The 26,057-nt window shown below is 45.6% G+C and overlaps 1 long non-coding RNA gene across 1 annotated transcript; it reads right to left on the bottom strand.

Annotated features, from left to right (window-relative positions):
- Positions 1–14,677: 14,677 nt before the first annotated feature.
- LOC127060096 (uncharacterized) lies at positions 14,678–25,393 on the bottom strand. Its single transcript, XR_007778712.1, has 3 exons — positions 25,273–25,393; positions 17,464–17,581; positions 14,678–14,900 (listed from the first exon to the last, which is right to left on the bottom strand). It is a non-coding gene; the product is annotated as an uncharacterized LOC127060096 (long non-coding RNA).
- Between the last annotated feature and the right edge of the window lie 664 nt (positions 25,394–26,057).

Raw genomic sequence — 26,057 nt, 5'->3', positions numbered from 1 at the left:
TTTGGCACATTGACACTCATCTGGCCACAATGCCAAAGGACCTTGGACACCCTGTGACTGCTGAAATACTGCCCAAGGACACATCCTCCCTGCTCCCAAGGCTGTGGCTGTTTTGAAAGCATTCACCCATAGAGAGGGTGCAACTGGCCTCAGCCACGCTCAGTTTATGCATACGAGGGACACTTTTGTGGTTTGCCCCACACCCTTCAAGGCCTGCTCAGTATTTCTCTTTCACCTGTTTTCATGGGTGCTGGGAAGACCAAAGAGGGCTCTGTGGAGCTGCATCCCCACCCTCTCAGGAAGCACAGCGGGTGTGCTTTGGTCTGAGGTCTGAGTGTCGGCTCACGCAGAGTTTGAGCCACATGGCAAAGGTTACACGTGCAATCCTGGCATCAGAACTGCACACAGAAACACTGGAGACAGGAAGGGACCTTTAGATGCTTTAATCACCTTTATATTCCATCTTGTAATATGTGCCCAAGGCACAGTGAGATTCTTTGATGTGAGACCTCAGCTCTTGTCCACAATCTTTCAGTTTTGGATGAAATTTGCAGGTCAAACCCCAAATACTAGTCCACAGCTATCCTTGTGGAGGCAAAGACAAAACAAAATAGAAGAAAGAATGTGGGATATCACAACCTTTGGCCCCAGACTATCCTGCTTAGAGCTATCTAGTTACAGAGGGACAAAGGAGAAGGGAGACAGCGTCATGGTCAGCCCTGAATAACTTGGATTCCCCATCTCTTTTAGAACCCTTCCCCTTATTTTCATGTCAATTTTGTTGATTAATTATAAATTATGCATTCAGTCCCTTCCATTTATGTCTGTTCCAATAACAGAGGTCACTGGTCACTGCCCAGAGGACCCTGATTTCTGCCAGCCCCCAGGTACCTCTGACAGCTTCTTCCCTTCCCCCAAAAGAGGGGCTGCAGCCACACAGCTCCACAGACCTGGCCAAGAGAAGTGCCCTTCCCACCTCTCACCAGCAGAGCACTTCAGGGAAGGGGGAAAGCCCAGTGTGAAGCTGCTGAGCAATGACCATGCCAAATGGGATTTCCCAAAGTGAAGTTCCACTGGCAGAGAGCCTTGCATTTGAGAATTGTCTCCCCTGGCTAGGGAGTGCATTCATGAGGATGGAGAGAGCAGCTCAGATGGCTGACTCCCTCGCTGTGGAGAGCTGGCAGACTGCTTAGCTCAACTATTTGCTGTTATTTCTGCATGGCACACGACTGGGCACATGGAAATCTTTCTCCTCTGTGGCTGCCTGACAGACCTTTTAAAATAACAGCACAAGCCAAACAATCACAAGACCAACAAAGCAGGAAAGAAAATGCTTTCCATTTCCAGAATGAATGGAAGAAACTCTGCCCTCTTATTTTTTTTCCTATTGTGAATACCAAAGGACCACTGAAGTTCAGCAAATCAGATTGGAGCAGTTTAATGGCATTTGTGCCACTGTGGTGACCCGGGGCTCCAGGCAAGAGAAAGGCTAAATGGTGTGTAAAGCACTACTCCCTCCTGCCCAGCTCCTGGCTCAACGTGCAGGATAAGCCCATGGCTCGTGCAGTGGGATGCTCCCTCTACCTGCACACTGCCCTGAATTCTTTCCTGTAGGTCCCATTCTCTGTCCCCCTGCACTGGTGGGGTGTAGATAGATTAAGCCCAGGAAGCAGGGAGGGGTGGGAGAAAGGTGTTTTAAGATTTGGTTGTGTTTCTCATTATGCTACTCTGATTTGATTGGTAATAAGTTAATTTCCCCAATTTGGGTCTGTTGTGCCCATGATGGCAGCTGAAGAGTGATTTCTTCCTGTCCCTATCCCAGCCCACGAGCCTTTCATTATATTTTCTCTCCCCTATTCTGACAAAACAACTTTGCTGGGCACTTGGTGTCCAGCCAGAGTCAGCCCACCACAGTCTCCAATTAGCACCAATCAATCATTTTCATGAGCTGTTGATGCATTGTGTGAGATGTGCTCCTGCAGACTCTGACTGGTCTGGCTGTAGGTCAGGTTGTGAAAACCAGGCACATCTTATCACTAAAAAATTGTTATTTGGATGAGGTGGAATGAAGACACTGGACTACCTGGGTTTATGATAAGGTAGACCAGGAGTTGCTTCCAAACTGGGAGCCTTTGGGAAAAGATACCAAAGTGTTTAGAGGGACATGGGAGAAGCCAAGGAAGGAGGCTGGCACAGCAGAGCAGAGAGGGTCGATGACAAAATCAAAAACCACAGCTGGTAACTGGGGCTGTGGCAGTGCTGGCTTGTGGTGCTAGGGAGATTAGAAACTCAGGCAAACAGGATCGAAGGCAGGGAATTTTATAGCAACAATCTGATTGGACCTGAGCAGGGATTTATTCATGAGGATCTGGAAACCACAGCAAAACTGAACAGCTTTTTCATTACCCTTCTAGCTCCCAGTGGTGACTCATGGCTCTGCAGAAAGCAAGTTGGGAGCACTTTTGCCAGCCTCTGTGAATTAGTGGTGACTGACAAAGGTCAGTGACACAAAAACCAGATGGCTTCACCCAGACCAGGAAAGGAGGTGACCTTAAACCTGAACAGGACTTAATCCTCTGTCTGACAGCAGGAGCAATGCACTCATCAGAACAGTGCTCAGGATCTGTGTGGCTTCACATCCCTGATGTGAAGGATGATCAGATCCAGACACGAGGTTTGGACAGTGCTGGCAAACTGAGATTTGGCCCTGCACCCCCAGGATTTTTCTGGCTTTACAGACCAGGCTTTTGGTGTGCTTGTAGCCTGCAAAGGGGATGGTAAAGAGATAAAACTACATAAAACTACATGGCAACCAGAGCTCTTAGCATACACACATCAAATTTGTTAACGCTCACTTAAAAATTGCCAGCCCTCAAGAAAACAACTTGATACTCTGCAGAATTTTCAGAGTCTCCAGCACAGCAAAGTCAGAGCTCTGGTCTAAGACCAGATTATAACAAGTGTTGAGCTCGACAGGCAGAGAGGGGCTTCGTTTTGACAGGCAGCCTCTGGCAGAGCTCTCTGTAACAGGCTACCAACCCAGCTGTCTCCCTGCCCCTCTGCCTGGGATAAGCACTCACTGCCTCTGTGTTAACTTATTCTGTCAGTGTGGAGTCTGATGATAAATCACTGTCTGGGGAATGGAGAGCATCATATAGCAGACAGAAACACCTCACCCAAATCTCAGCCTCAGAGGTCACTTCCTTTGGCAGGGGAGCTGTGGGTACCTTTGATTGCTGCAGCAGGTTGCAGCAGTAAACATAAGGGCCAGAGCTCAGATCATGCCCTTTTATTTTCCAGCACAAACCTCCCCCTCTTTGTGCAACATATACCATTAAAGTGAATCACCTGATCCGTGTACTTTGTTTTATTGAAAGAAGAGAAAAAAGAAGATGGCTGTGACTTTCTTAGAGGGGGAAGGAAAGGGCTGACTACCCAGCTTTCCTTCTGAACAAAATTGCAAAGCAAAAGCACTCACATTCCCCGTGCTGTGAGACCACCCAGCCTGCACTGGAACAGGTATTTTGCAACTTGGAGCTCCAGCCCAGCTGCTGTGCCAGGTCCTTTTGCAGGCAGGCTGGGATCTCACAGCTCACCTCCCTCCTCCAGACGTCTCTCAGCAGTGGGAACAAAAGCCCACAGGTCTAGACAATTAAATCAAAGTACAAACTGAGGAGGTGAGTGTGCTCCCACGTCCCTATTAAAATGTATTAGCATCACCCGAGGGGGCTGGAAGACAATAGGCTTTGAGGAGGGATCCTGATGGGGAAGGAAGATCCTGTCTTATTTGAGAAGGATGGAACAGAGCTGATGTGGCCAGTCAATGCAAAGGGTTTAATTTCACACAATCATCATCTTCATCATCATCACTATCAACCCCAAACTTCGGGGTTTTCTTAGCTGAAAAATGATGCAGCTCATTTGGTGTCAATAAATCTAGCTCCTGAGTGGAAAAAAAACCTTAAATATTTCAGCACTTTGGGGCTGACTCATGCTGAGCTTGAAATTCAGAGGTTTGCAGCAGGAACTCCAGCTATGCTTGAGCTTAATGAAAAAGTACACAGGCAGTATCCTCTGGAGCTAAACTGGCTTCTGCAGCCAGCAGGTTGGATTTTCAGCATTGCTCCAAACTTTATTTTCTCTGCTACAAACCAGAAAGTACTCCCCACCACCTCTCACAAAGATATGAACTTCTGAGGCTTCAAGGCTTCAGTGTTTTCCTTCAGGGGCTCACTGATCCAGGGCATGAAAGCAGCAGCCTGTACACACTTAAACAGCACAAAAACAACATCCCTGCCACTGAAGGTCCCTTCTGTCTGGGAGGATTGCATCGTATGGGCCCAACTTCTGCCCTGGAGTGTGCTGAGTGCTGTGGAAGGTGATCAGAGACTGGGAAGATGAGGTATAGGATCCTGAAAAAAAAGTAGAGATTCTCAGATGGTCCATAGGAGGGAAGAACATGGGGGGAGCCCACCAGGAAACCCAGATAAATGGGGAGCAAATCAGCCAGGGTGCTGTGGCTGGACCCAAGGACACTGTTCAAAGGTGGGATCCCATATTTGACAAGGGGACTTTGCTCAGGAGGGACAGGACATGGTGTGAGCCAGGCCCTGCCTGAGGGGTTAGCAACAAGACAGCCAGCAGCTCCCTCAGAAGGGAGCACACAGCAAAGGGCTCCAAGGCATTTCCCATCGTTGGGAAGTGTCTTTTTCCCATGAAATGTGGGAGCTTTCTCCACCACAAAAGTGACATGCTCAAGAGGATATTCAGCCCTGCCTCAATGGTATCCTGTTGTTCTGCTGGTTAGATGTGGGGGAGAATCATGGGATAAGTTTCCTTGGTTTCTATTTGCCTATGATTTTTTGCAAGCTTACTTCCAAGGTGCACCAGGGATAAGGATCCAGCAGGTGAATTCAAAGCAGACATAGATTACCTCAAACACATCGAGGTCCCAGGGAGTATTTGGAGCTGTTGTCACTGACCAGGCTTGTGGTAATGAATTTTTACTCTAGGGATCAGATGTTACCCTCAGTTATATTAAACTGATTTCTCCTCTTGATAAAGCTGAACTTTCTCTCCTTACATCAGAAGTTTGGCTGGGGGAGAGGCAGAGACAGGGAGAGGGTCTGGTGCCTCAGGCCAGACTGGAAAGGAGGCAGTGGGAATCTGGATGGGTTCAGATTAGCTATCAGGTGATACTGAGATTAAATGGGACAAAAAACCAGTGGCATCAACAACAATAGGATTCGTAAAACTGCATTTTCCATACATTTCCTCTCATTTATCCCTTTCCTCCTTGAAAGATGGGGACAGAATAAAAAATATACAAGAGAAAAAAAAAATGTTAGGCCCTTGCAGCAAGAATAAAAAAAAAGGAAAGGGAAGGAGAGAAAGGGAGGGCCTGCTGGAGAGCATCTCTTTCCTTTGGGCACTGAAGTGTTCTGACATCAAACCTTGTGTCCTCATTAAGAAGCCCTGTGTCTACCGTTGTGACATCTTTATTCACACACCCCAAGACTTCAAAGACTTCAGGAGATTTCCTTGGTGGATTTAACAAAAAAAATTCAGGAGATGAAACAGAGGAAAAGGCAGCCTGCTGCATTCTTGTTTTAATTAGACCTTGGGTGGAGGAAGGGGGGTGAGGGAGGAACAGAATCACTGAGATGCACATTAAGGTGTGAATGCAAACACACACACACACAGACAATCTTGATCATTGGGACTCAGCTTCTCCTCTTTCACAAGCTTTTGGAATAGCAAACAGACCCTGAATCTCAGAGTAATGATTTTTTTCCCAGCCTCTAAAACAGATCCACAGTCATCTCAGGAATATGGAAGTGCTGCAGGTGAAATACATGTTTCTGTTGCCTAAACTAAAAGCTTCAAGTGTAACTAATGCAAAATTAGGAACAGGGACAATAAAAAAGGCATTGAGAGTACATGAGAGACAATCTAAGCATTCATTAACAATGAAACGTGGGTCTAGGGAGAACCATTCCTGTTTTGTGAGTTGTCTTTCCCCCCCCCCCCCCACCCCTTTTTCCCCCCATTTATTAAGTACACTATATTCCAGTGAATTTCCAAGCCACTGGTTTGACCTATGAGTCATTGGTGGTACTTGAAATCTGCAGTGCACCCCTTTGGCCTGAGTATGTAGGTGTGACCACGTGTTTCTTGGCCCCAGCAGGATGGCACTAACTCTTCATGCTCTACTTTGATCACCACTGAAACTGCCTGTGATTTCAAAGTGAGGAATTTGGGGGGGTAGGGGGTGGCTTGGCAAATGATCTCAACGCTTCTGTGAAATTTTGTCTTTTTTGGTTACTGCCTCACCTAGCAAAACTTCTTCCCTTGAATGTCCGTGGGAAGCAAAAACCACAGCGAATTGCTCTGGAATTAATTTAGAGCAGTTTTAATGCATATTTATGAGTCTTTCTTCTCAGTATCTAACCAGCTCTAGGACCAAGACAGCTTCTTCTAGCAAAAATAAAATGTCAAATAATAATTAAAAATGTAATTAAAGAAAAGTCCACCTCTCTTCAGCTGAGATGGCTCTTGGACCACCTCTAGTAAGAGCCAGGGAAATTCCCAGCTCCTGATTCCTGCTTTTTAAATGTTAGAGCCTGGATTTCTCAGGGTGGCTGTAACTGATACCAGCATTGTTTTCAGCCCTCGGGACACAATGTGCCCCCGGGGCCAGGTGGATAGGAGTGAGGACACTGCTCTCTTCCTAGATATTTTAGGTATTTCCTGTGGGTAATCCAGTATGGAAGCACCCACAGAAGCCACGACTGCCTGCGGGGCTGTCCCCACAATTCTGGCACATGAACAAGATGACTGCCATCTGCAAAATCTGAGCAGCTTTTCATAAACAGCTAAACACAGCTAGAAACAAAGAGAGAGGAAAATCTCCCTGCAACCCTGCTCCTGTGTCGGGCCCAATAATCTACTCTCAATTACAGCATTATTAACTGAGCCCTACACCTGGCCCTACTCGTTTGCAGCTATTCCTGTTGACAATGGCACTGATTAGCTGGTACAGCCCTGAACTGGGTTTATCCCTCCATATCCAGCACCCTCCTACAGTTCACATCTCACAGGCAGTGCTGGTTTGCAGGGTTGGGGGATGCAAGGTTTGTGCAGAAGCAAGATGGGATTCAGGAGACACTAGCAGCAGGAGAAAGCTGCCCTCCATGTGCAGACCAAATTTACCCAAGTACAGGGTAATAACTCCCCCAGCAGGTCTGAATTCCAGTTAATTACAGAACCAGCTGATGGCTGATGAAAACAAGGCAGATCCACACCTCTGCTCTCACTTAGTAGCCTGTGGCTGCCAGCCATGAGAAGAGTGTGAGTATTGATTTGATTATCTTGTTTGTCCACCTAGACCTGCTAGTTGCATCTGCTCTTCCCAGTTCAAATGAAGTGTTTTCCACTGATTAATTAATTTTAATTTGTTTTTGCTTCAAGTGCAAGATTTGGTTTTCATTGACGAGTGAGTGCCCATATTCCAAAGCTGCCACAGTTAACAGATGCCCCTGTGCTGCTCAGAGCTGAAGTTCTCCCATTTTGCTAAAAAATACTTTATGTATTGACTGAAACCTCTCCTTTTTGTCTGCATGGTTTCTAGAAAAACAAAACTGCATCATTTAACAGCTCATCTCTAGGATGGAGGCTGCCTGCAGGTCTATGGGAGTCCTTTTGTGCCATGCCCTGGGGTTCCTCACCCCCTTTCCCCAGGTCCAGCCATGCTGCTTTTATAGCCAAGGATGGGGATTTACCCCAGTATGTGAGCCCTTGGCTCCTGCCAGCATTCCCAGTAACACACCCATGGCCACAGGCCTGGGGCTGTGAAAGGGGCCAGGCAGGTGAAGTTTGACTCCTTTCCCTTCAGTCAGTGCCACCAACACCTTTGCTTTGGCCCAGTTCATCAGCAAGTAGCACTGTGTTCTGTCTTTAAGGCCAGAGAAATAGAAATAGTGAAATGCCTGACTATCAGTATTTTGCCTAATGCTCCTAAAGCACATGAACAAGCTCTAAATGGCAGCAATGTCAGGAGACAAGGAGTGTGAGGGAATTTATGGGATAGCAACACCCATGTCTGGCTCGCTCCTGCTGAGGGGACAGGCTTTTCCTGTGCCAGGAGCAGCTGTAAAAACCTGAGCCCTCCCTGCACATTAGCAGTGTTTTACAGGGGATTTGCAAAGGAAGGAAATGATATTTACCTTTCTGGCAATAGAGGGAAACTGGGGGAGGAGGAGATTTTGGAAATGTCCCAGCACAGACCAGGATCAAAGGCAGGACAGGAATTCAGCCCAGCAACCCTCAGCTCTCCTGGGACCCGTGGCACAGTGAGAGCCATCAGTGACTCATGAACACTCCCTCAATTTTCCTATTTACCCAGAAATGTGCAGAAATGGACAGCAGGTTGTTTTGAGCTGCCACCTTTTCCCCAGTGTCTTCCCTGAGAAAAGGCAGTGTGGTTTGTATCCTGCCTCCTCAAGCAGCAAAGACAGATGTTGCTGTGGTGTTGCCTGAAAACACTGCACTGCCCAAAACTTTTCATCCCACTGATGAATTAGCTGCTCAGTGGAAAGGAATTGAGCCAGAAAGAGATCTCAGCCAGCCTTGGATATCATCAGCTGAAGATATCATCAGTCAAGCAGGGATTGCTGGCCAGGTATATCTCAGGATTATGTCTTTACCAGGGATTTCTAAATTGCCCCAGGACATCCATGCAAATAAGGCAATCTGGTCCAGATGTCTCTTTAGAGGGTGGTGACTCTGCTGCTGGGCCAGGGTGCTGCTGGCTGGCTCTTGTGTGATGCTGTGTTGGGACATCCCCCAACCTCAGTTAGATCCATCCAAGGCTCCCTCCAGCAGAAAAACTTATGGATGTGTTGTGGGTGCGAGGGATGGGCCAAGGGAATTAGAAAGTTAGAAGATGAGGTGAACAGCAGGGCACAGAAAAAGACAGAAAGATTAATGGCAGGGACACAATCAAAAACAAAAGTTAAAATGGAAATGTTAATCATTTAAAAGAGGGCCTCAGTGGAATTACTTGCTTTATGGCCTAGAATAAAAAATAGAAAGGGGAAAAGAAGGAGGAGAAGTCCCACTAAGAATAATTTAGTGCTTTGTGTAATGAGCTGCCTTTCTTTTCGGTAGTTCCCTCTGGTGTCTTATCACTTACCCTGTGATTGACTGAGTCCTCTCTTTGCCTGCTCCTGCTAAATGGTGATTTGCCATCTGGTAGTCATAATTTCTTTTCTTTTTTTTTTTTTTTTCTCCTATCCTATATTCTTTTGTAATTAGAAAATAAATTACTTTCTTTTTTTTTTTTAAACTGAAAAAGAAACATGTCTAGCATATTACTTACAGATGACAGTTGGTGTGAGCTCAGCAGCGAGGCAGAGGGAAGGGACTTGACTCCTGTCTCATTTGGACAGATCCCAGCTGACATGCCAATGGATGTGTCAGCTTTTCTGCTGAGAGCACTGGGTGCTGAGAGAAGCAAGCAGTGGCCACTGACTTCAGTGAGATGAAAAAGCTCCTATCTGAGGAAGAGTGAGAAAGATGAAGGCTCTGAGGGGCTGGTGCAGCATGATAGCCTGGACCTTCTGCTCCATGCAGCTCTGCACAGGACCTGTGTCAGACTTGAGCTTTGCACTCTGTCTCAGTTGCCACCAGGAGTGGAGGGAGCCCTGAGTCTGCCAGATGCTGAGCAGCCTGTCTGAAATCAGGGTGCAGGATCTTCCCCTCAGAGCCAGCAGATGGACGCTGCCAATGCCTAATTGCAACCCCATTTCTCTTCATCTTGTTTCAGGCTTTCTTCTGCAGCCTGTGTGCTCACCCTGACTGCCACACTCCCATTTCATCTTTGTACAGCAGCAGCTCTCTCTGCTCTCATTTCAGTTGCCTCCTCAAGGTGCTCCAGTAATTCAAGTGATAAATAATAACAATAATAACGCAGAAGTCAGTTGAATTGAGCTTGATTACTCTGTGGCTGAGTTTGGGCTTGATTGACTGAAAGCAGCACATCCCCCCAGTTGTTACCCTGAGAGCCTCATTTTCTCAGTGAGATGTTGCTTCTTGTAGCCTCAAACCCATTGGGCCTTGAGGCCTCTGCCAACATGCAACCCCATCATTTCCAGAAAGACCCCACTCCAAGGCACTATCTCAATTTGCATTTTTGGCACATCATATAATGAGGCAAGAAAATGGCAGGGAAAACATCCCATTTCTCTACAGTGCCAACAGAGATGCGTTTCCCCTTGTTGTCTAGCTCAAAGTTTGCTGGGAGGGAAGGCATTGGTTTGATGTGGCTTCAAAAGGCAGCTTTTTCCTGGTTAAACTGGATGCACCCACACATTCCTGAGTATTACATCACGTGCCTGATGAGTTAAGTATTTGTGTACATTAACTGGGAGGGAAAGAAACACAGCCTCTAAAGCAGGAAAAGATGTAGTGGGCATGTGTTCAATTCTTAGATATCAGCCTTTGCCCCAACTTTTTCCCTGCAGGAGCCATGAGTGGTCAGTCATTGAGCTGCCTGATCTCCTTCCATCCTAAACTGGAGTCACAGGGCAGCTCCCCAGGGACAGCCTGGTTTTTTCTTTCCCCTTTTACACTAACTATGCTCTGCTCTGGTGCTTGCATCTGTCCCTGGGTGAGGGTCTGTGCTGTGTTTTCAAGGAAGATGATGGTGTCAATAGTGAGTGGGGCATTTGGTAACATCTTTGGTTGAGTCCAAGCAAAACAAGGAAGGAATTATCTCTGTGAAATGGGGGGTGTGGTTTTTTGGCTTAATGTAGATGAATGAAGAAAAAGGAGGGAAAGAAAACAACTCATTTTTACTCATTCTCTAAGCAGCAGCCACTGTAGTGCTATAGCCAGGAGCATCTGAGAGACAGAAGGAATTTGAGTAACAAGAAAATGCTGTTGTACAGACCTAATTATAGTGATTGCACCTGTTAGAGGAAACAATAAGCAGTAAAATGAATAAACCTTCCTGGGACTCATTTTATCAATGGAGCATGACCGTGTGAAAACTCCACAGAGAAAATCTACAAGGAAGGCGTGGTGTACTCAGACCTGCTCATCTCCCATCCTGTAATCAGATGAGCAGGGTAACCAGAGTAAGCCTGTGTTCATCTACTGGCTGTGTGCAGATGCAGATGTCCTGTTGAAAGGATACCTTCTCTGTTACAGTAATATCTTCCCACTCAGGGCATTTTCAGACATGTGGTTGCAATCTTCTGATGCTTAGGACAGAACTGTGCACAAGTCCTCAAAACCCTGCAAAAATTTTTGACAGTTATCCTAAGGGTGGTGGGGAAGTCTGTTGATTCTCCTCAGAGTCAGTAGATTGGTCAAGGATGCTGTTAAAAAACAGTTCCATCTGTGGTGATAACAAGCTCTTGGGTACAATCCCAGAGTCACTAGGAGTGGTGTGGAAAGGACTGTGTTTTACGTGTTTTAAATGTGTTAACAAATCACTCTTCATGCAACGTGGTGAAAAACTGCTCCTGCTCCACTGCCTTCCCACCTCTCGTGGTCCCACAGACTTCATTTCATCCCTCCCTCAGGATCCACAAGGTCCCACTTGGTGTCTCCTCCTACTGAAGCAGTTCCCTGCTCCTGGCTGTCTCTGCCCCTTCTCCCCCATATTTTCTGAGCTCCCAATTATAGCTGCTCTGCACTGCAGAGGCACATCTAACACTGAGCTTTGCATGCTTCTGTGGTTAAAGCCCACAAAGAGGATTAGCCTCTTTAAAGAGTTAACGCTGGGTTTTTGCATCCAAAGATCTCAGAGGAGGGGAAATGTCATTAGCAGTGTCTTGTGGATGGCAAAATTGATGCATGAGGAGATGAAATGAATTTGCTTATAGGATGATTATTCCCTTGCCCCATTTGCCTCACATCTCAGAGCCCACGTCCTGGGCCAAAGCCCTATTATATGACATGGGGCCCAGACAGAGGCAAAGCCAGAGAAACAAGGAATCCTGTGATACTAAATCTCATTTCTTCTTTTCTTTTTTCCAAGAATGCTGGCACGTACAAAAGGACAAAGAAACATCCCAATCTTTGTAAAATGTCTGAGTGACAGCCCTGGTGTCTGCAGTCCTTCGGGCACTTTCTGAATGTGCTGAACAATGACGCCTCCAAAATGTTGACCCAACAGCATGCCTCGGCCCTGACTCGGGGGGAAAGAGATGAATACTCTCTTTGATAACTCTCACCATTGAAAATCAGCCTGTGTTATTGTCAGCTGGAACAAGAGAGCTTGTAAGAGTCACTTGGTGATGCAAGCTTTGAGTTACCAGCTTCTGGGAGCTGCCTTCAAATCACTGCTGTGGAAAATGGCTTTTTCCACTTCTCAACCAAGTCTGCCCAGGTAGGTAAAGGTGTCCATAACTAATTGGTAATAACTCAGGCCAGATCTAAAGGAAACTGGACAAATAATTCCTGATGAATAATTTATTGGATGAATTTTGCCACTTTTTCTATTTGTGAATTTTCTATGCTTGCAGTGTTGATTTCTCCAGCTAATTGGTTGTTTGAAATTGTTTGCTGATGCAAATACTTCTTGGTCTGCTCTTTTCTCTAGGAGAAGTTCATTAAGAGTATCCCCAAACCAAAAGGAATTGACTAATTTTAATTGGTCACAGAGGCCACATGGCATAAATGCATTTTGTGGCATGAATATATATTTTTTCAATTCACTGACTCAAAGTATTCTTTGAGACTGTTGTTTCCTTTCAAATAGGCTGTTTTTGTGAGTCAATATGCCTGCTAGTTATTCCTGCTAAAGAAAAACTCAAACAGATTCCAGAAGATAATCCAAAGATACTCAAAAAAAAAAAAAAAAAAAGAAAAAAGAATCTGGAAAAAATGTTTGAATGGAACTGGATGTGAAGTTACTCCTCTGCATGTAGGAATGCTTGTATTTGTGTACCTGCATAAGCACAGATATTGCTATTTTATTCAAATTAGTTTAAAAGAGACTTGCATTTGCTTATAGTAAAAAGATAAACAGACACGCAGAATTAAGAACATTAAACTAAACTCTGCTTCTCTTCTTGGTGCCACTGTATTATTATCCCTGCTTTTGGCCCAGGCAGCATCAGTGTGTGCTCCAAGACATGTACCAGCCACCACAACATTGTTTTGTTGTCCTAGGGACTTCAGAAGAGCTGCCTTAAAGAAAAGCTGAACCTCTGGCCTCTTCCACTAGCATGAAACTCTGAGCTCACATCTTGTATCACAACATCTGTAACATACAGCAAGGAGCAAAGAGGTTCAGACATGGAGCAGGGAGGGTGAGAATAAGCCATCCAACCTGATAATGAAAAGCAAGCACTTGGCCTTGGTGTGGAGCATCTCAGATAAGTAGTTTAATTGGCAAGCTCTGGTGCTGGAGGGAGGGAAATCTAAGCTAAATTAAAAGATTAAAATGATATTTTTTCATCAAGTGGCAAAATGGAAGAAGTGGACAAGTCTGCTCAGGAGAAAATGAGCAGAAAGGAACTGTGAATGTTGTGAAAATATATCCATTAGACCTGCCTTATCGAAACGTGCTTTTGCCAAGCATCCAGCCCAGCATCTCCATGGCAACGTGGCCTCGTCAACAGAGGAGAAAGTGTTTTTGTCAGGATGGGCCCAAACACGTAAAAGCCATTTCGATTTGGGGGCAACACGATCTTCTTCAATCAATACTGCACACATAGTAATGACTCCTGCCACTTTTTCATAAATCCCCACTTTCTGCTTTCATTTCCTGTGGTTTGACATCACTGTGAACTGGAACTAGGTTTAAATTTCCTACAGTTTTCAGCCCACTCTGCCCTCACCTGCAGCACACGGAGCCTCCTGCAGCAGCTCCCTCCTTTGTGACACGCTGCATACAGTGTGCTCACAGGAGGGATTAGCCTGGCTTGAAATATGAGACAGGCTTTGAAGAATGCCCCAGTGGCACCATCCATGGATGTCACAGCTGGAATTGTGGTCATGGCTGAGATGGGGGGCCTGGCAGAGCATGGGGACTCTCTTTCTCTCCACCCCTTACCTCTAATAGGATGCAAAATTTAATGCCCTGAGCATCTTAACTCTCCAAGAAGTTGTGGTTCTCCATCTAGGCATGGTTGATAGGTCTTTTCTCCCCACCCTGTGAGTAAAAATGGGGTTTTTTCTCCCTTTCCCCCCCCCTTCATTTCCAGTTTGAGATCTCATTCTTCTTGCCTGCCAGTTGAATGCATTGGACTTTCCAAACAATCAGCTCAGCAGTACAACCACAGAAACCACCAAAAGGATTTCTGTGTGCAGGAAAGAGTCTGCAAGGATGTGTGCTGGGAAGGGAGGATGGAATTTGTAGGAGATGTAAATGCCTATCTCTACTTTTCATTTAAATCAGTGGGTCTTAAGCATATGATCCAACATATTGCAGTAGGCTGCTAAATGCTTTACTGTGGAATTTACTAAAGAAATGTAAATTATCTTTTTTTCATAATAACTGCAATCTAGCTAGACTTCAAGCAATGCCCTTTTTGTTGTTTTATATTCTATTTTGCCATTTGTAGAGGGATTTTTGAACGTATCTCCAATTGAGAGAACATATTTAAACCACGTTGAGAACTGTGATTTGGTTAAAACAGAGGCAAAGAGAATTCCACATTTGTGTATCTTATAGACAGAGGGAAGCTCTTTGGACAGACAGGTATTGCTGCTTCTGAATGTCACATAAGGGTCAGTGGTTTGGATCCTGCCTGTTCCCGGGAGCCCTTTGGGTTTTGAAGAGGGGCCATTTGGTGATTGACATGTTTGATTCTCAGATGAATTTCCCAGCCTTGTAAGCACACTCTGCCTGTTGGTGTGGCACCCTTCAGTGCTGTGGCCACAGCCTGGAGGAAAAGAACACAGGGAGATGTGTTTAAGTTACATTATGGGTATTAAATTAATGCTATTAATTCAAGTTACATATAGACTATTAAATTAATGACTTGAATTAAGAAAGAGGCTGTCATTGCTAAACCACACACTCCTTAAAAATGGGTTTACAAACTCTGGGCTTGAGTCATCCCCAAGTGAGGCAGAAGATTTCTCTATAAGGGTTTGTCACCAGAGCAGCTCTACACAATGTGTGTCACTCTCCACCACAGCAAGCCCTCAAATGACCTGCCCTTGCTTCATGTACCTGGCACAGGGAGTAGAAACCCCTCTGAAAGGAGTGATGACACCTCCCTGCAGGCAGTGATACACTGGATGGGTGCAAATGAGGATCTGTGTATTCTCTGTTTGTCTGGCCATCTGTCTGTCTAACCACTCATTGTGGGCTGAGTGGCTGTGTCACCTGGAAGTTGTCAGTGCCTGGCAAGTTGTGTCCTGAGCCAGAAGACACTTAGAAAACACATATCAGAATTGTTACTTTGGTTCCTTCATTCCTGAGTAGAAATTTTCTTGGTCATTTGGTGATCTGGATGACTTTCCTCCTTGGTGACTGCAGTAATTGGTAAGAGAATTGAGAAGCATTTGGGCAAAGACAGTTTTTATGAGCATCTGGTGTTGACATGGGCTCATCCTTTCCAACCACTGACAGAACATGGTCCAGAAAATGGTTCACGGACTGAAAATCATGAGCTGATCATGTTTTGACTGAGGTTTTTCAGAATTTTTCCAGACCGATTTTTTGGTGAAGGTGAATCTCTTACCACCACCCTTCTAAAATGAAACTCATCTATTAGAAATGAGTTTGTTACCACTTGAAGGTAGCACCAGGGGAAAAAAGAGACCATTTTCCTCTTGGCTTCTCTTGGAATGGGAAAGATGAAGGTGGTGGCAGCCTTCAGCAAGAGAGCATTTATTTTCTCAGACCTTGTTTTCTGCTCTTTCTTCTTGCAGAGCAACACCTTTCCTGTATTTGGTGATCTGGGGGTTGAAGAGGGACTTCATCTTACAAAAGTCAGATTAGGACCAGCAACATTAAGAGAAAAAAAAATTAACTCATTTCCCCAGTTAGTGATTTCTCTCATTCATCCCTGCTTTTGAATTCTTCTGAAATTGGAGAGTTCAAGTGAGACCAGGAGCTGTCACTTTACGACAGTTCAATTTCAGCCCATCAACTAAATACATCTCTTAAGAGGTGATTTATGCTGTGTCCCCTCCCAGTCCTTCTTACTCTTCTCTGGGCAGTAGCTCTTTTCCACTGAGGTTTGGGGTAGGCTTTGGACTACCAAAGTCTGAATCTCTTGAATCCTGCAATCAGAAATGTCATTGCAGCACAGTATGGGGAGGAGGAATTAGGGTTAGTGTTTGGTTGAAAGCTGGCTCAAAAGCAGCACACCACGGGGTTTACTCCATTCAGGGAAAATCCAGGACTTGTGCAGGATGCAGCAGATTGAGTTCAGTCTTTTTGTCTTTGAACTGATTGCTTCCAGTCCCTCAACACAGATGGGCTTCACAGGGCTGGTGGAAAATGCATCCTAAAATCACTGGAATCTGGAGAAAGGTTTTTTTCCCTGCCTGCAATCAAGTCCAGGGATATTAATTAGATGCTGTGCATATGTTTGGTTCATTGAGACAAAAGTTAAGGCAGCCTTTTCTCAGCAGTGAAAGCCATCCCACTGGAATACTGATTAAAAAGAAGCAGGGTTGATAGGAGTAGATGAAAAGGAGGTGAGTGTATGAGGTGGACCAGTGAGCTGGGAACCAAGATGGCAGGGTTTATTTCTGCTATTAATTCTTTCTGCAGCCTGCAGAAAACTTGCAAACCTGTCAGTGCCTCCATCTCCAAAATGAGAACCGCTCCAAAGTTGTGGTGGTGTTGTCATTTTTTTTTTTTTCTTTAGTGAGAATTAATTACTGTCTAAAAAGCACTTTGGGTTCCCAGAATGAAAGGAGCAAAACAAATGCAAAGCATTCCATTGTTCAGTATCTCTCCTACAGACCAGGATGGAGGCACCTTGCCACTCACACAATTACCTTCCTGCAGCTGCAGCCTCTTAGGCAGTTAATATATGCTACATCTCTGCATCTAGGTCTGGAGAAAGACCCAGACCCTCCCACCCATCATTTACTCCCCCCCTCCTCATCCTTCCCCTCCCTTGCTCCCCGTTGCATTAAAAGAAGAGATGGCATTAAAGTAACTTTATCTCTTTGGTGCACACATCTACAAACTCAATGGCTGGCAGTGTTATGAGGCTTATTGCTGAGTGGGTAATGACTGCTGCTTTTTTGGATGAATGAATTCAGTGGGTGACAGGTATGTAATTCATGGCTTTGTAAAAAGCTTTGAGAGGAAGTGTATGAAATGTACTATATAAATGTCAATACACTGCACACTTTAAAGCCTGTGGGTTTAGTCATAGGGAGGGTAGATTTAAGGGGGAGATCATAAATAGCAGAAGAACAGCTGGTTTCCCTGGGTAATGATGACTGAAGATCTGAGTGGTGGCTGCTTAAACATACCTGCTTGGTGGAGGTTCTCACATAGACCTCTGTTCCCCAGCCTCCAAGCACCTCACACTCTGCATTTATTCTCCAAACAGGGGAGGGGGTTACCTCAACACGTGCAGTTTGGGTGTCTCTGTGGGGAGGAAAACAGGACTGGCAGAGAGGGGACCCCTGGCCCACCCCAGCCCCCCAAACCCTAAGCATTGTGCCTCCAGACGTGGTTCCTGTGGTGCTGCTGCCTGAGCTGAGCACAAATGGGAGCTTTGGTGCAATCCTGTGCCCACACCAAGCCCTCTCTGCACTCCCAGCACGGACAGTATCCTGTGCCTCTCCTCACACAGAGAGGAACAGCCTGGTCCTCAAGGGATGGGGACACTGACCCCTCTGCTTCAGAGACAGCAAATATTGACCAGCCTATGTGCAAGGGAGCTCCTCTTATTTATCCTAAACCACTACATCCCCCCTGGAATATAAGGGCTGCCAAGGAAGCCTTCACTGAACTCAAAGGAATGCCTCTGGGTGCCAAGGCCTCATAAGAGGTTCATATTTTTGTGGCCATGAAGTTCCTGCAGCAGCCAGCTCTACCATTAATTGTTTCCCTGCAGTATTTTTGTTATATATATGGAGTAATGCCTGAGGGAGCTGTATAAAAAGGCCTTTGGGGCTCTTGAGTCTCTTGTCCAACTTGGGAAACTCCTGCTCCAGTATTTATCCCCAATTAATGTCTTTGCATGGCTGATACTTGTAAAGTGTTTTCTTGGCTGAACAAGCACTGCTTGGTCCAGAAATAGGATAGAGATACATAATTAAGTTACCAGCGTAGGCAACAGGTTACCATACATCAGCAGATGATCCAAAAAAATAAACATTTCAAGTTAGCTTGCTGCTTTTTTTTACCTCCCTCCCTGCAGATTACACTGCCTAATTACACTGCCACATGAGAGAGAGATTGCACATCCCTTTCTTCAAACACTGTGTGAGAAAAGACACTGAAAACCCCAGTTCTTCTCATTAAGGTGTGTAAATCCACTTGGGTCTAATCTGGAGAGAGGATTCCTCATCACACAGGTTTAATTTATCTCCAGCCTTTGGTTGTAGCTTTGTAGGGAGCTCAGCCCAGGCTGCCTGTGGGCTCCTGCAGGCATCCAGCTGCAGCATTAACCCTGCCCGTGGCTTCCTGCTCTGCCAGCGTGCTCTGCCCCAACCTGAGTGAGGGCCTGCAATTAAACCTGGAGAAATAGTGCTCTGCCTCTCATGAGCAGCTCCACAAGCAGCAAAGGGAACTGGTGAGGAGGATTTATTTAGTTTCTCGAGGAGCTGGATATGTTAAATGTTATGACTTTTTAAGACTTGCTGCAACAGAGACCATAAACAATGTGTAGCTGTGGAAATGAGCAAAACTAAAGTCTCTAAATCCCAGCAATGTGAGTGAGAGCTCAGGAGTGCTTCTTGGCAAGGGCATCTGTTCTTTCTGGGGCAAAAGGTGTGAAACACAACTTGTTCTGCCAAAACATCTGCTCCTCCTGCAGGACAGCAGCTGCTTCAGGTACCACGGTGTGGTGTGGATGTGGAGTCCCTGCTACAGGTGAGCACCAGGAGATCCTGCATGTCAGACCTGTCTGCACCAGAGGGAAATGAGGCACAGGAACTCTGTCACTAGCTTTTATGGGAGTATTTAGACCTCTGAGTCTTGCATCTTTGGGCTTGGGAGACCAAATAAAAACCACACATGATTTTTACTTTCTTCGCACAGTACTCACCTCTAATGTGGAGGTGCTCACCTCCACCTCCACCTTTCTTGACACCTCCAGTGTGAAGGAGAGATACCATTTCCTTGGGGAGAACCGAGCCCAAAGTTTTTTTTCCTGCCATGTTCACTTGGTAGCCTAGTGACTTATTTACTGCTCTCTGCATCCTGCACTTAATACCAGTTCTAAATTTCCTCGTGGACTTTTCCCTGCAGTGATCCTCACCTTAGTGCTTCTCAAAGACTAAATTATCTTTGTATGTTTGCTCAGGTTCATAGCAGAGCTGCAGGAAGAGGTCCCAGCATGGGATCCATCCATGGAAAGGCTGAGGAACACTTTCCTCTCCCTTACTTAGAGATGCTGAGTAATGCAGGGAATCAGATTTTAAGAGGAATTGCATTTTCTGCTTTCTCTGTACTCCGCATCCTTCTTGGCAGTGAATGAATATATAATTTTGGGGGTAAAAGAGTGCAATCTTGTTTCATGAATCTTTATTCTCCTCTATTCTTCATAAATCTTTATTCTGCCCTTTCACTTCCTTTTTCTTTCTTTCTTTTTTTTTTTTTTAATATGGTTTTCTTTCTTTTCCTACTGTCTTCCCCCCTCCCTCCCCACCTTTTTTTGTCTTTATCTTTCTTTTCTTCTGATGCCCTCCCAGCTTTTCATTACTGTCATCTTTTTTCCCAGCCACTGAACCCTTGATGTTGTTCTAATTGACAGACGGGGTTTAAAAGCACATTCGAAAGCGCCTGTCTTTTTAAATAGACTCCTGTCTCATCAAAAGATGTACAGCAACATTCCATTAGAGCACATCATTTGAAAATAGATTGGGCTTTTAGCAACTGCACTCATATTTTTATAGTTAGGCTGTTCTGCTGGGATTGTCCCTCCCCCTTGCCAGCCCCCACCATCTCCTCTTGTGGGGAGGGAAAGGGGAAAAGATGCATTAAAGAGAGTTTAATGAATGTTTTGTTTTGTTTGGGTTTTCTCCTCTGCGTGGCTCTTGTTCTGCATGTTATTTCTCATGGCCACAGCACTGGAAGTTTTGGAATGAAAAGGAGGATGCCAAATGCAGGGATGCTGTAAATGGACACGGCTAAAGAGCAGCAAAACGTTGGCTCTTGTTGCACTGCATTGTCTGGTGTTTCATAAATGGGTGTTCAGCCATGGCCTTCTCAACCTCTTTGTGCTCAGGGAATTCAGAACCTGCTCTGCTGTAAGGCAGACAAGGAATGGTCACTGGGAGATAGCTCTGCTCCACAGCCATGCCCATGTGAGCTTTTAAACAAGATCAAACCCACAGTAACTGCTGGAGCTGAAGGGGCTGGTGGGGACAGCAGAAAATATCTGGAAAATATCTGGTGGTGAAAAAGCCCTGTACCCATGCTGACCTTTGTTAGTTGAAAGCCAAGTTGGCCGCAGCTGCTGTGGCTTTGAGTTGTGTGGGGATGGAAAGGGAAGATCAGAAGCCCCAGTGAGCCAGGCTTTGGGTCTTGTCCCATGTCTGATGTTGTCCAGTGTCCCTGTCCCTGTGCAGCCACCTCAGCAGCTGTGATCCTGAGTTGGGTATGAAAGTAGGAAGACTTTAGGTGTCCTAACAGAAGAGAGTGAAACTCTCTTCAATTTCTCTCCCTCAATTTGAGGGAATTGGGAGCCAGGGAAGGTACAGAAACCCTGGGTTTCTCCTGGTGGACAGAGAACTGAGCCAAGTCTACACTATCCTCCCATTTTCTTCTGGGCAGCTGTGAACCTCTGCTACAATGTGCATTTTTCCTTATTGCTTGGAGTGATGGTTCTGCTCAGTTTTCACATTTAGAACATCAAAGAAGATGAAGATGGAAAAGGTCTTGCAGAGGTCTATTAGATTATGTAGTTCCTTCCGTTACCTCTACAACCCCTCCAAATATTGTGTAATGAAAATTATTGTGTTCCTGAAATTGCTGAAGTTTAATTACCATCTACTTGGTAATCATATTGAGATGCAACAATATACTTCATGAGGTCATCATTTATGAACTACAGTTCCTTGCTGTTCAACATCAGGGCTTCTTCTGTCACCAGCAGCCCAAGACAGCAATTGCTCTTGCCTGAGCCTGAAGGCCCCTATTGTTTTACATTCAGAAGAAAACTGGTCCAGACTCGGAAGTTGGATCCAATTTTAACTTTAAATCTGCTAGAAGTACTGAGACATGGGCATCTAGAGTGTGCTGGAAACAAAGACAAGATCCCCTTTCTGGAGTCAGAGGTGGTTTTTGTCCAGGGGCAGGAGCACTAAAAAGGCATGGCACCCATTTCTGCACTGCTTGCTCCCAGTTATTGGTATTTTCCATTACATACTCCATCCTCTTAAAACCCTGCTGAAGGAAAGAGGAATGGCCAGTTCTGTCTTGCAAAGGAGATGGGTGTGCAGGATATTTATTTACTGATTTTTCCAAGTCATGAAGATCTGCCTTCCTATAAACTGTCCCTTCAGTCACAAGACAGTCTGCTCACAGCTCCTCAATGTTTCACCCAGATGTGTCAGTGGAAAACATCATTTAGTTGGGGGCTAAGCTTTCCTTCCCAAGCATAGGTAGTCAACAGCTATTCCTGCTCTAAACCCAGCATTGATCAATACCTGGGACTTAATGATCCCCTCTCTCCACACCCCTGCCCAAGTTATTTACTCTTGCTATGCCACTATTAAGTCTGTCAGGTACAGAAGCAGTAGGTACAATTTTCAGTCCCCACCAAGCAGGAGCTCAATGCTTCTCTTTTGCTTTCCCTGTCCCTGTTTCATGCGTAGTAATGATAATCTCTGTGGCTTTGTTGGATCCTCACAATAAACGGCTTCTCAGATTGATTAAAACCTCTACACTTGGCTCTGGCTGTGCATTGATTTTAGCTGCTGCTTGTTGTTTTGTGTACAGCACATCATAGAAATCAGAGGTGGAAAAGACCTATTAGGCATCAACTTAAATGTCTGAGTTTCCCCATCCCCCTCAGTCATCTGTGATCTAGCAGGGGATTATTCACTGCAATGTGTTTGTGGCAACTTTTCCCCATCCCTTTGCAAATGGCCCAGGAACTGTCCTTCCCACACAAAACCCAGCCTCCCCTAACTACAGAGCTGGCATGAGCAGGGGAGCTGGTTCCTGGCCTGTTGCTCCTCTGCACTCAGTACAGAATGTCTCTCTGGAGCCTTCTAAATACAGATACTTCCTTGGGGCTCTCTTCTCTCAAAGGGACACAGAAACAACCCAGGCTTTGAAGCTAATGGGTGTTTCTGCTACTCTCAAGCAGGATGCTCAGGTTCCTACAAAGAGCATCCCCACCCTCCCTCTCATTTTACACCAGCCTTTTGAGAACCAGTTTTCCTGCACAGGTGAATAAGCTGCTTGAGAGGATTTATCCTTGTTGAAGATGGGAGCTGTTGCCATTGATCCACCCTCCAAATTTTGATTTCTCCAGAGCAATTCCTCTCTGATGCTGTCTGATTGCCAGTATTTCCATTACCCGAATACTTGGTCAAAAGTTGGACTCAATGACCCTGGAGGCCTTTTCCAACCTTAATGATTCTATACTTGGGAGCCTGAAAACTTTTAAGCTACTGGCTTAAAGGCTGTTCTACTTTCTGCCTTCCAACACAACTCTCAGCCACTTCAGAGATGGATGGACCTCTCAGAGGAGCTGTGGAGGGGAGCAGGATGGGCAGTGCTTCTGTGCTGACCACTTCTTATCACACACAGGCAGATCAGAGACCTCCTGCAGCCTATTGATTTATGGGGGAAAACTTCCCAGCACAGTGCAATAGAGGCAACCCTGCAGAAGTGAATAACTCTTCTTCTTTAGCTCCCCCAGGCAGCTCATGGGAGAGTCAGTGCTGTGCAGAGGAGAGGACAGCACTGCATGGCTGAAAGCAGATGCAGGTGAGGCATCCAGTTGTTGGCTGCACAATAAATCCCATCCTTGGACTGAAAAGCAGGAAGAAGGGATAAGGCAGCTGGCAGACAACTTTTACACCTCCCTATTCCCAAAAGTGTTGAGCAGCTCTTGGCTTGGACGAGAATATTTTCCATTTCTATTGCCAGTGAAGTGCAGAACAATGGAGAACCATCCCTTGTTTTCTGCTTTTCTTCTGAAAAAATAGAGTTTCTGAGGACACATTAAATGGGCTGGATGTAGCCAGCACAAATTCCACCCAAGTGCCCATTATCTCATGTTTCCCAGTGTTTGGCTCTGAGCCTGCAGAGGCATCCAGCCAAGAGGAACCAGGCTCTGGATGTGTTCACATCAGGAGGGACAGGTATCTCCCACAGTGAGACCTGACTGTCCACCTCAGAGACCTACAGAGGGAATTGTGGCTCCTGCACAGCCTGTGGCCCTGGATTCCTTCTTCAGATCAGCATACTGCAGGGATGAAGGAAGCACCAGGCTGGCTCTGGATGGGAATTCTGGAGGTGTCTGGCCCTTGAAGAGCACTGCAGAACCAGGGAGATTGGGATGGACATGGGACAGAGAGGGAGAACAAGTTCAGTGGTGTAACCAATCCACAGGAGAAGCACCAATTCCCCAGAGAAGCAAGGGGCTGTGGTTGGAGAGATAGCAGGCAAGCAGTTTCCCAAGGCTATTTGTTCATCTTATTTCCAGGCTAATAGCCAGACCTTCATGCTTGCTGTGATTGCTGCCTCTCTGAAGTCAGCTCTATTAACATCAGGGCTTGTGTGTATTGAAATAGAAAAGGCAGAAAGCAGGGGGAGGGAAATGGTCACATTTATTTGTGGACATGCCACGTTTCACCATCACTCACTGCCCTCCCTATTGCAACCCTTCCCTCTCAAATCCTGCCACTAAGCTGCTCAAAGGCCCAGGCACCAGCACCAATCCATCCACATGAAAACTATAGTGGCCACAAAGGTGGGAGACCTGAATGAACATGGAAATGAACGGGCATCATTCTCCCCTTTACCAGGGCCAACTGCCAAACCCACTTCAGCCACTTTGAAAGCCTCTTTGGAGGCTCTGAGAAGGGAGTTTTCAATGCATTGGAGGAAGGGCCAGTAATGCTCCCCTGCTTCAGCTGCCCTGTGCTGATGAACTGCACACAAAACCAACCTGAACCAAGAAAAATATGGGTTTAGTGAGAGACTTCAGAAGAATTCCCAGCCTTTTGCTCTGGTATGCCAACATGAGAGCAAAACTTTTATCTCCCTGTGCATGGGTTTATATGTGTGCTGTAAAACCACTGTTTTCACTTAAAAAGTTTGAAGAAGTTTGGTAAAATCTCCTCAAGCCTTTCTTTCAGGCCGTGTTTTTCTTTCGACGTGGCTTAACTAGAAATTGGAAACTCTTGGCTGGTAACTTGTTTACTGATGATAGTTTCCACAAATAACTATGTATTTTACAAGTTTTCTTATCATTTCAGAAACACCCTGTTACCCAATAAATATTTTAACCTCTAGATACAGAAAGGGCTGATATTATCCCCAGTGCAATGTAGGGCAGTGAAATCACTGGTGAGGAGAGAGGATTGAGCCAACCAGGGCATGGGAGGTGGAAATGAGAGAGACTTTGGGGAAAATCAGCCATTGACAAAATTGGTTGGATATTTCTGGTAGGAGCTGGGAATCATTTTTGTTCACCCATCTTTCTTCTCATTAGCAACAGTCTACACCCACATGAGGAAAATCAATAAATTAGACTGCTTCTGGGAGGCAGCAGACTTGGTATCTCTGCCAGTCACTGGCTGGCTGTGTGACCCGAGGCACTCAGCCATAACAAATTTCTCTTCTGCTTTCCTATAAGAAAGGAGGCAGAGGCAGGCTATAAAGCATGCTGGAAACTGCAGATGAAAAACACTAGCAGATCAGAGCTGGACTTGGTCCCTCTGATAATACATCAAGAATGATTATAGTTACTTCAAAAGGTTTTCCACTGGTTCACAGACAGTCTTAATTTTTGTTTGCCTCTCATTTTGGCATTTGTCCAAAGTAACTTTCTTTTTGATAGTGATGTTTCCACTCAAGTAATTTTCTAGCTTTGTGTTTTCTTAAGCAACTCCCCCCGAAAAAAGAAAAAAAAAAGGCATACAGCTTACCTGGCTAATTGGGAGAGTTGAAAAGTTTAGATTGCCTCCACAGGTGTCATATCCTAGCTATTGACAGCATCAGGGTTATCAACTTTACTGGGAGCCTCTGCTGTTACTGCTGCCCTATTTCTGTCAGTTTCCTTGGATGGTTTTAGGCTCCTTTTCTGCCACCCAGATCCTCAATGGCTCTGCTATGCCTTTCCCCCATCCTTCTCCTCCCTTTCACAGTCTCAGGATCGTGGCACTAAGGTATGCTCAAACCCAGACTTTTGCTATTTTACCAGCTGAGCTACAGGGCATTCTCACCAAAGGTTTGCACCCTGAGGCTTCTCTGAGATTTTTTCCCCATGTGTGTGGACTTGCATCAGACCACAACCTCCTGTCAAGATTTGAGATTTATCCTCCAGCAGGTGAGGGATGAGAGCCTGGGTTGAGGTTTTCACCAAAATCCCACCAAAAGGGCCCAGTTTTCTCTGTGCCAACAGTGGTTATCATCCCTTGGTGGACAGCACATGTGTGCTGATGAGGTAGGGCCCCTTCCTAGCTCTGAAGAGCACTAATAAACCTTTGTGTCTCTGAGACCTTCTGATGGGCCACAACAGATAAAGTGAGAAGCCTTGTCCCAACAGGCAGAGCAGACACTTCAAGTAAGAGAAAATGAAGGTGTGTGTTTGATCTTCAGTAACAAGTACAGAAAAGGATTTTGCCCCTTGCTGGACCTTGTGTTGCTTTAATCAAATTCATTTCATTACAGTTTAAATATAAAGACCTACTGGAAGATCAAATTCTGCATA

This window comes from Serinus canaria, chromosome 12, assembly GCF_022539315.1.
Source record: "Serinus canaria isolate serCan28SL12 chromosome 12, serCan2020, whole genome shotgun sequence".
Classification (NCBI taxonomy): Eukaryota; Metazoa; Chordata; class Aves; order Passeriformes; family Fringillidae; genus Serinus; species Serinus canaria.
The sequence above is the reverse complement of the archived record's forward strand: the minus strand, read 5'-3'. Positions and strand labels throughout refer to the sequence as shown.